We start from the raw sequence: 10,500 nt of genomic DNA, 5'->3' as shown, positions 1-10,500 counted from the left end.
ACCCTTTCCTGCCATTTAAATATGCGAGAGTGAACACACGAAAAGAATTTTAGGGCACTAAACAGTAGGGGTATTAAGAATGTTGCAATGCGAGGGTGAAAAAAAAGAAGATAATATCTTCCCAAAAACAGATAAACACCTAATTATAACACACAAACTTTCCTAATCTCACTCGAATTAAAGCCCCTCAAATGGTAACAAATCTCCTCAACGGTAACAAATCCTAACGACACCAGAATCCAATTTAAATTAGGCAATAAATCTTTGGAATTTCACCGATAATCTAGGCCCAAATATTTCAACAAATATTTCCAAGTTTAACTTCACATCAGAATATAACACCACTGAAACAAAATCCAATCCCATTCAAATTCAAAAATTCAGAGGATAGGGCAGAATTCAAAATTTTTGTTTGATCAGAATTCATAACCTTTCGGCCAAAGATATTCACAAATAAAAATATGTATGTCCTAATTATGTCTAAAAAGAGAGTGTGGCAGAAATTAAAATGCAATCATATGAACAAATATTTGTTGACAAATGAGATGTTTTCCACGATGTTGGCAACATCTCCCAGCAACACTTCAGGATTCTAAAAAATTTTTGATATCAACTTTATTATTTTTACAGAAGTGGTAGCCTGCACACTAAAGGTACGATCTTCAAATGGACCCCTTTAGGTAGCTTTTTCCATTTTTTTTTTATTATCAATCAAATTTGATGATTGACTCAATTCAAACTTAGTCATTTTTGTTCTTTTGTTATTCTGATTTTGCAAAGTCACTTTTCATTTGGGACATGATCATGGAATACACGAACGTCCCTCCACTACTTCGTGACTTAGTCAGAACTTTTCTTTGATTAATCCAAATTAAACTGTAAAAAAAATTTGCAAAAAATCCTGAGTGAAAACTAGTCAATGGTTACAAAGTATCCAACACATACAAAACAGATATGCCTAAGATCCTAAAAATGCACATGCATGACTAGGTGTTGTCACAGGGTGTTGGCAATACTCCTGACAACATCTCGGTTCTGTCTATAATGCACACATACTGAGAGACTTCCTTAGACTGGAAAATCTCTCGAAATCCAAAGCTTTTGTGAACATATCAGCTAATTGATTATTAGTTCCAACAAACTCAATTAAGATCATGTTTTTCTCGACCAAATCTCGAATGAAGTGATGTCTAATGTCAATGTGTTTGGTTCGAGAGTGTGGTACTAGATTTTTGGATATATCAATGGCACTAGAATGATCACAGTACACAATAGGAGTATCACTCTTAACACCATAATCATTTAGCATTTGATTCATCCAAAGGAGTTGTGAGCAACAGCTACCAACAACAACATACTCAGACTCGGTAGTAGACAGTGAGACACAGTTTTGTTTCTTACTATACCAAGACACTAAGTTATTTCCCAAGTAGAAAAATCCCCCCGAAGTGCTCTTTCTCTCATCTAAATCCCCAGCCCAATCAGCATCACTAAATCCTACCAAATTCGAATTGGTTTCTTTAGTGTACCACAAACCCAAATTCAAAGTTCCAGCCACATATTTTAGTTTATGTTTTACGGCCTTTAGGTGAGTAATTTTTGGGTTAGACTGGTATCTAGCACACAGACAAACACTATACATGATATCAGGTCTAGTAGCACTTAAATACAAAAGACTACCAATCATGCTTCTGTAGAGGGTGTTCTCAACACCTTCGGCAACATCCTTCCTAGACACTTTTTCATTAGACCTAGCTCACAGGTGTGCGCATGTGTTTAGTGTTGTCATTCAAAAACTTCTTCACAATATTTTTAGTATACTTGCTTTGACACAAAAATAAATCATCATTCATTTGTTTCACTTGCAAGCCCAAGAAATATGTTAACTCATGAATCATGCTCATCTCAAATGAAGAAGACATGCACTTCACAAAATCATCAACAAGTTTATTATTTGAAGCACAAAAAATTATATCATTCACATAAATTTGGAAAATTAAGATATTACCTTGAGACTTTTGCACAAACAAAGTTTTATCAACTTTACCTCTTTTGAAGCCAATATTGAGCAAGTATTCGGTTAGTATTTCATACCATGTACGTGGTGCTTGCTTCAATCCATACAATGCTTTTTTTAACTTATACACATAATCAAGATGATTTAGATCCTCAAATCCTTTAGGTTGTTTCACAAAAACTTCTTCATTTAGGATCCCATTCAAAAAGGCACTTTTTACATCCATTTGAAAAAGTTTTATTCCCATGTTACATGAAATAGCAAGCAAAAGTCGGACAGACTCAATGCGGGCTACAGGAGCAAAAGTTTCATCAAAATCCACCCCTTTAACCTGTGTATACCCTTGAGCTACCAACCTAGCTTTATTTCTAATGATGTTTCCCGACTCATCAGTTTTATTTTTGAAAATCCATTTAGTTCCTATGACATTACCATGAGCAGGACAAGGTACTTAGTACCAAACATCATTCCTAACAAATTGTTCTAACTCTTCATGCATAGCATTGACCAAAAATTCATCTTTTAAAGCCTATTCAACCTTTTGGGTTCAATGTTTGACACGAAACAAGATAATCTTACCTGAGAATACGTAGAACTCATGCACAACAAACCTGCCATCTTTCGATAATCCACTTTCTCTTTTCTTCGAGTTTGAAAGTCTCCATGCACATCTCCAATGACCTGTGAGGTTGGGTGATTCTTCTAAATTCTGCTTGGAACATTCTTTCCAGCTTCGTTTACCTCACTGTTCTCATCAGTATTCTCATCAGTAGGATTTTCAACTTTTGATTCTGGATTTTCTGTAAGAGGTGTTGTCGGAGGTGTTGGCAACACTCCTTTGACAACATCTAAATTTTCAAAATTATCCAGCAGATCATTAACTTCATCCTCAGCTGTTTTCTTCTTTAGATCCGCAAAGTCATCAAAAACAACATTAATTGACTCAAAAATAGTCCTTGTTCTTAATTTATACATCATATAGGCTCGGCTATTTGATGAATATCCCAAGAACATACACTTATCACTTTTTGCATCAAATTTAGCAAGATGATCTCTATCATTCAAAACGTGACATACACATCCAAAAACATGAAAATATTTAAGGTTTGGCCTCTTTCCCATGAGAATTTCATATGATGTCATAGTAGTATCATTCCTCAAATAAACTCTATTTTAAATATGACATGCAGTATTCAAGGCTTCAGCCCAAAAACGTTTTGAAATATTTTTAGAACTCAACATCACTCTTGTCATTTCTTGCAAAGTCCTATTTTTCCTTTCAGCAATTCCATTTTGTTGTGGGGTTTTAGGAGCAGAAAATTCATGAGAAATACCTTTCTTATCACACAAACTAGAAAAAGAAGAATTTTCGAACTCCTTACCATGGTCAGTACGAATTCCGATTACCTTCAGATTGTATAGGTTCGAAATCTTAGTGAGCAGTTTCTTGAATGCATCAAATGTGTCCGATTTTTCTCTCAGAAAATTTACCCAAGTATATCATGAGAAATCATCCACACAAACAAAAGAATATTTCTTACCACCAAAGCTTTCAACATCCATTGGACCCATCAAGTCCATATGTATAAGCTCAAGGCAGCGTGTTGTCACAGATGTTGACAACACCTCGTGTGACACCCTAGTCTACTTTCCTTTCTGACACGCTTCACAAACAAATGGAATACCAGATTTTAAGTTAGACATACCTCCCACAACATCTAACTTACTTAAGTTCTTTAATGTCTTGAAATTTGCACCCAATTTTTGATTTCATAGATCAAACTCATTAACTTTTGTGTGCCTACAAGCCATCTCTTCTTCGACTTGATAGCAGTTGTCGGATGACCTAGTACCTGTCATGACACAGAGATTTGAATCATAAAAAACTTTGCATAATTTCTTATCAAATTGCACATGCAAATTATCATCACAAAGTTGGCTTATGCTTATTAGATTGGCAGTAATTCCTTCAACATGAAGCACATTGCGAAGTTTAGGCAGACCAGCAACATTCAGAGTTCCCTTTCCAACAATGTTTCCCTTTGAACCTCCACCATAGGTTACTTTTCCACTTTTCTGTTCAACATAGTCAGTGAGAAATTTCTTGGAACCATCATATGACGTGAGCTACCGCTATCAAAGTACCAAGCACCTGAAACATTAGTCCTTAAAGCAGTATAAATCATATGACATTGAATATCAGCTTTTGGTACCCAAACCTTTCTTACATAAGATATGTTTCTGGAGCTGTTGTGGGGAGGTGTTGGCAACACCTTCAATGCAGATCTATATTCCTGCAGCTTAAAACAGTATGGTTTGATGTGACTAGGTCTATGACAGTAGTGACAAATGTACTTACGTTTCCTTCTAGACATTGAAGGAGCAGCAGGCTGTGGCTTTGGTTTTGGAGGACAATTGGTGAGGCCTTTTTATATGAGCTTTCAGTACTGCAACTTTCCTTGACAAACACATGGCCTTTCGAACTTTCACCAACCTCAAATATGTTGTTTTCAAAACCTAAACCAGTCGTACCATCTCTTCCCATCATGAGTAACGAATCAAGCTTGGAAGTGCTTGAATTAAACTTAGCCAAAGTAGCTTTTGCCTTTCCGAGTTCTTCCTTCACCTGACTTAATTTCATGTCTTTCTTACTCAACATGACTTTCAGTCTTGACACATCAGCCTTTAGATCAGAATTTTCTTTTGAAAGAATAGTATTCATCTTATTCCTTTCAACCCAATCAGTATGTATGAAACGAATCTGACTAATAAAATACTGAACTTTTTTTTTCATAAGTATATATACTAAAAACATTAACTTTACATATATGCCCATACATATATGTATAAACATTGAACATAAAACTCTTAAATAAAACTTGATAAATAACTTGAATGGATAATAATTAAATATCCAATAAAAATCTTGAAACATGCAATTTTAAAATAATATCTTTACTAAAAATCCATAGACGATGCACACATAAAATAACCATAATAAAAAAAGGTATTTCCAGCCACTCAAACATAAAATGCGGAACACGTTTAATAAAATATCTCAACACATAAAGAAAACTCTGAAGCGACGGTCACGGGTGTCGTCTGCTCATGTGCTCATAGGCCCTCACCACCGGTAGGAGCTACATCAATATCATCGTACTCACCTGCACCATATAAGCGTAGTGAGCCTAGAGGCTCAACATGTCTAAACCTTTGTAACAAGGGTTAAAATAATGCATCACATAATCATACTAATACATATACATAATCCATGACCATGCGTGCATGCTCTTAAAATATTTCATCAAAATACATCCATGTCATAACTTTCATAATAAACTAATATCCATGTGTTATATCATATAATACATAACATCATTTGAGCATGTCATAATCATAAAGAACTGTGTATGTTATATCCATGAGTGTGGCTCGTAATCATGAGCGACTGATCAGTCTAAGAACCATCGTACGTGGCGGTGGGTAAATCCACCTCTATGCTGGTAGTAAACTACCCTGTGCTCGGTGGTAAAACCACCTCTATGACGGTAGTAAACTACCTCTGTGCTCGGTGGTAAACCACCTCTATGCTGCTACATCACTTCAATTTCCATAAAATATTTTTCATGCTCAACATTTAACATAATCATAACATGTAAAATTTCATGAATGGATGCACTGAAAAAGGGTGTCCGTAATATATATTTAAATAAATTTTTTTCTTAATAAAAATACTAATACTTGAAAATAACTTTCATGCATAAAAATAAATTAAATATATATTTCGGACATAGTAAATTTTCATGGGTTGGTCCAGACAGCTGATCACTCACTCTAAGCCCATTAAATCTTAAGGTGGCCCATTAATTACGTAAAAGCCCAAAAATTATTTCTTAAATTTAACTGGGCCTAAATAAAATATTTAAGCCCATTAAATCTTAATTAAACCCAATAAATTTCTAGACTGACCCAAAATCCACTGACTGGCCCAAAAATTTCCATGGGCTTCCGAGCCCATAAAAATCATTGGGCTAACTTAAATAAATTATTTAAGGCTAAATAAAAATATTTGGAAGCCCAAATAATTTTCTAATTAATCTTAAAATCCCAAAGACCACTTAAATTAATAAACACTAAAAAAATAAAATACTTGAGCCCGGCCCACCTAACCCGGACCCGGACTCTACTGACCCGAACCATGACACCCCAGACAAGACCCGGGACCCACCCAGAACCCCCAACCCGACACTTCCCTCTCTTCTTATTCTCGGCTAGGCGAGCAGCGCCACTCCTGGCGTTCGGCCGGCCAACTCCGGCCACCAATGGCCTGAGTACTACCCCTCATGTCTAGCCCACACCCAGGCGGTTCTAACAAAACAAGAATCAGACCAAACCATGGCTCGAGGAGGGAGAACGACCGCCTGCAACAAGACTGATTTCCCAGCTCGCGCACAGACAGGAGCAGCGGCAGCGTTTTCGATCGTGCGACCTACTCCGACCACAAAAAACCGTGAAACCACTTCTCAATCCTAGCCAACATAAAGGTTTCAAACCAGACAAACCACGCCCCAAATGGTGTCCTGAGGAAGGAGAACGAAGTCTTCTTCCTCAGAATCCTAAACTGCTCGATCTGTCGCACCAGAAAAGAATAGGTTCGACCTGGACCTATTCAGCCCCAAACCAACCACATCACACCAGCCTAGGGACCCTAAGGAACCCCTTGATAGCCCAGACCAGCAGCCATGCACGCACCCTAGCCAAAAACGTGAGTATGAACAAAGAAAGCACCAAAACGTGAATTAAACCATCGAGTCACTAGTAGAATTTTGGCCTTTTACTTCGGTTATTATCTGAAGTAATAAGCAGATAATTACCGAAGTAGATGCACGTGAAGTAAAAGAATATTTTTTACTTCGCATTAAAACCGAAGTAATAAGTCGATAATTACCGAAGTCTTTGTCCGGTCCAAATAATCCAAATCATTTCGAAATTCGACCACTACCGAAGTAAAAACACGTGTATTACTTCATCAATTTCGTAAAATAACGAAGTAATTGATCCTATATTACTTCACATATTATAAAATTATCGAAGTAAAATAGATGTACGACTTCATTATTTTTTAATTGTGGTGAAGTAAAAGGTGTTATTTTACTTCTTCTATTTTTCGAATATTGAAGTAATTTATTATATATGACTGCGACAAAATTTCAATTTACCGAAGTAATTGCTATGAATAACTTCACTAATTTTGAAATTTGATGAAGTAAATGTTTTCTTCTACTTCGCCACAAATTACATTATTCGAAGTGTTTTTGTTATGTTAATTCACCATTCTATCTATAATATACAAGTAATAAGCAACAATACCACAATATCTAAAACAAAAAATAATTAATTAGATTCATAAAATCATTGATTCAAAAAACGACGAATATCCACAAATCCATTAGTAGAACCCAAAAATGTATTCACAAAAACAAAAAATGTATACACAAATATATCCAATAAAGAAGTCATCCTATATCTCACATCATAATCCTAGGCAGGACTCCCTTCCTTTCAGTAGTATCAGTAGAATGCTTCAACTGAGCAACTCTGGGATATTAGGCAGTGGCCTTGGACAGTCACCTTGATTGTCACTGCATCAAAATCCATAAAACTAAAGATACAAGCCAATAAAGTAGATAAATTAGTTAACATAAATCTGATCTGGATTTCATATGCCCATACTTCATCTGATGATCATATTATCATAAAAATATGAAAGAAAAAAGCAACATAGATAAATATCAACTCTAACAGAATGGCAACATAAAATGATCATAAACATCTCGTACTTTAGTCATAGGAGTCTGACCTTCTAAGTAGCATAGAGCAACATGCCACTAGTTGGTAATTTGAACCCATCCCAGAACTTACCAAAGCATGACAGCTGATGCAAGTGACAGCTTCAGAAAGCTGAAGAGGGACTTAAAATCCGATGAAAAGAATCTAGTCCATGATTCTGGAAACAAACCGCATACTATATAACCAATTTGCGCCAACACCACGAGCCACCAAGATTCATTCTCGCGAAAGCGGCACCAAGAAAGCCCATCCCAAGTTTTGTCACGAACATCCAATTCAAAATAACGTGAAATACAACACAACTAACGAAATTACACTCATGGAAACTTTTGAAGAGGGAATTCAATGCATAAGAAAATAATTGAGGAATCACCCGAAGAGATTATATTCCAAGTGTATCATACTGTTCTACACCAACGGCCTGCCCAAATAATGTTCCAAGGGAACTTCCCATTCCTAGCTAAAATAAATAAATTATCAGAATGTCCAACAATCAATTCCAAAATTTCATTGAGTATTGATTTACACCAACAAGATTTTTGCATTTCTTTGAAAAACAAAGACCGTCATTTTAAACATATGATTGTTCAAAGTTGACTTATAAGCATTTCCAAAGAAATCCATATAAATTATAATATACTATACTCTCGTCAAAGGACAAAAACAAATCCCAAGATTCTGATTTATTGGCAATAAAATGTCTACTAGTGAGCAATAAAATAAAATAAAACCTTCGTCCTAAATAAATAAAATACAAGAAAACAGGTGGCAAATTAAAAAAAATTAAGGAAAAGAATTAAGTGCTCACTGAAACTCGAAAACCAAGTTTGGAGGTGGCGTCTCGCTGATGCTCTAATATTCAAGAAACACGCTTTGGCTGCTAAAAACATCATACTCTGTTTTGCTGCAACAACAAATCATCAGTTATTTCAGTTTACCATAAGAAACAAACATGCGAACATTGAAATGAATTGTGATACACATTTATAGAAATAAAAATAAACTCACATAGCCATGAATATTCAAATATTGGGATTCCGAATGCAGGCATTGGGTATCGATTTTCGACGGCGGTGGAATGTCGACCACATCTTTGAAGAAACATGGATTATTTTCCAGTATTATCAGCCTAATTCATTGCAGGTTACTCCTTAATTTAAAGAGATAATGCTTCTTGAAACATCAGTTAAATAAACATGAAACAAACATATTATTTATAATTGATGTCAAACTCAAAATTGAATAATTATAATGACGTACTTTCTCTAGAACAAGGAACTTTGTATGATTTCTTGCATCATTTGGATGAGCTAGCACGAAATAACACCCTCCTGGAAACATAAATTAACACGAGAGAAAGGAATTCCAAATCTAATACAAAAAACAAAAAAAATTATTCATTTATATTGTGACCTAACACACCCACGTAAAACCAAATCTAAATTTCAAGCAGGTATTAAAACTACTTCATTTACCTTCTCAATACTAGACTTTGTGGACTGTCGAAATCTCCCCATCAAACTTTTATTTGGATGATACATCTTGTCTGGCGGCTTCGAGGGCTCAACAAATGGAGTTTTTAGAGGCGACCCTTTTGCGGATGTTGGATAATTGCCATTTTTCATGGCCGATGGCAATTGAGCTTAAAAATTTTGAGTAATTAACCAAATTTTGATAACTCTTGATTCCTTCGTACAAGCAACTACATCATCTCACTACCATTTTATTTTACTATGTATTATATCAAAATTGATAAAATAGCGAGAATAATTAACCACAAAGAGTACATAACCAAATCAAGGATTAGAATTCTTACATGGATTAATTGCGAGAATGGGAGGCCCTAGACCATGCGAAACTGATCGATGATGAAGGCGTACATGAAGTTTGAGAGAATGGGGATCCAGAAAGAGAAATCCCTAACCTAATCAAGAGAATCGAGCTCGAGAGAACTGGGATATCGATTAAAAACAAAAAATAAATCGGTTCAACATTTTACTTCAGCAGTTAGAAATAAAAAATCGAATTATGCACATTTTCACTTCGTCCAATACAAATTCCGAAGTATAATGTCACTTAAAAATTTAAGTGAAGCCCGTGTTTTTTAATTGATGAAGTCTAAATTATTCTTTTACTTCGTTAGTTTTATAACCGAAGTATATAAATATGTATTACTTCGCCAATAGTCATCGCCGAAATAAAAATTGGCGAAGTAATAAGAATAAATTCTACTAGTGAGTTCTTGCATATAAATCGTAAATCTCAATATCAAGCAATAAAATCAGTCAATGATGTGCATACATAGCTTATATGGTGTCCAAACGAAGGAAATAGACATGCCTTGATAATAGTTCTTGAAGATGTATGCGTAAACGACCCCGGGACGACGAACTCTCAAAGAAAAACTTGAAGATCGGCTAAGGGGCTGATTTTTCTGCTGCTAACCGATGAAGAAGATGAAGAATGAGGTGGGGGAGATGGGGTGTCGGCTGATGGAGGGAGGCGTGGGGTCTTGGGTAGGTTAAGGTGGGGTTTTGTTATTATTATACTTAGGATAATTAACTAATTAGATAATATACTATAAAAATAAGTTTTAAAACTTCTAATACCTACCTAATCTGATATTTAAAAAA

The 10,500-nt window shown here is 35.4% G+C and overlaps 1 long non-coding RNA gene across 6 annotated transcripts; it reads right to left on the bottom strand.

Moving 5' to 3' along the window:
* Window positions 1–7,462: 7,462 nt before the first annotated feature.
* Window positions 7,463–10,336, bottom strand: LOC140892475 (uncharacterized). 6 transcript variants are annotated; one of them, XR_012152836.1, is made up of 5 exons: window positions 10,208–10,336; window positions 9,128–9,819; window positions 8,876–8,996; window positions 8,676–8,771; window positions 7,463–8,327 (listed from the first exon to the last, which is right to left on the bottom strand). It is a non-coding gene; the product is annotated as an uncharacterized lncRNA (long non-coding RNA). The 6 variants fall into 6 exon arrangements; XR_012152838.1 differs by having other exon boundaries at window positions 7,463–8,323; XR_012152839.1 differs by having other exon boundaries at window positions 7,463–8,169.
* Between the last annotated feature and the right edge of the window lie 164 nt (window positions 10,337–10,500).

Source organism: Henckelia pumila, chromosome 3, assembly GCF_033568475.1.
Source record: "Henckelia pumila isolate YLH828 chromosome 3, ASM3356847v2, whole genome shotgun sequence".
Lineage (NCBI taxonomy): Eukaryota > Viridiplantae > Streptophyta > Magnoliopsida > Lamiales > Gesneriaceae > Henckelia > Henckelia pumila.
Note: the sequence above shows the minus strand (reverse complement) of the source record. Positions and strands in the feature narration are given on the sequence as shown.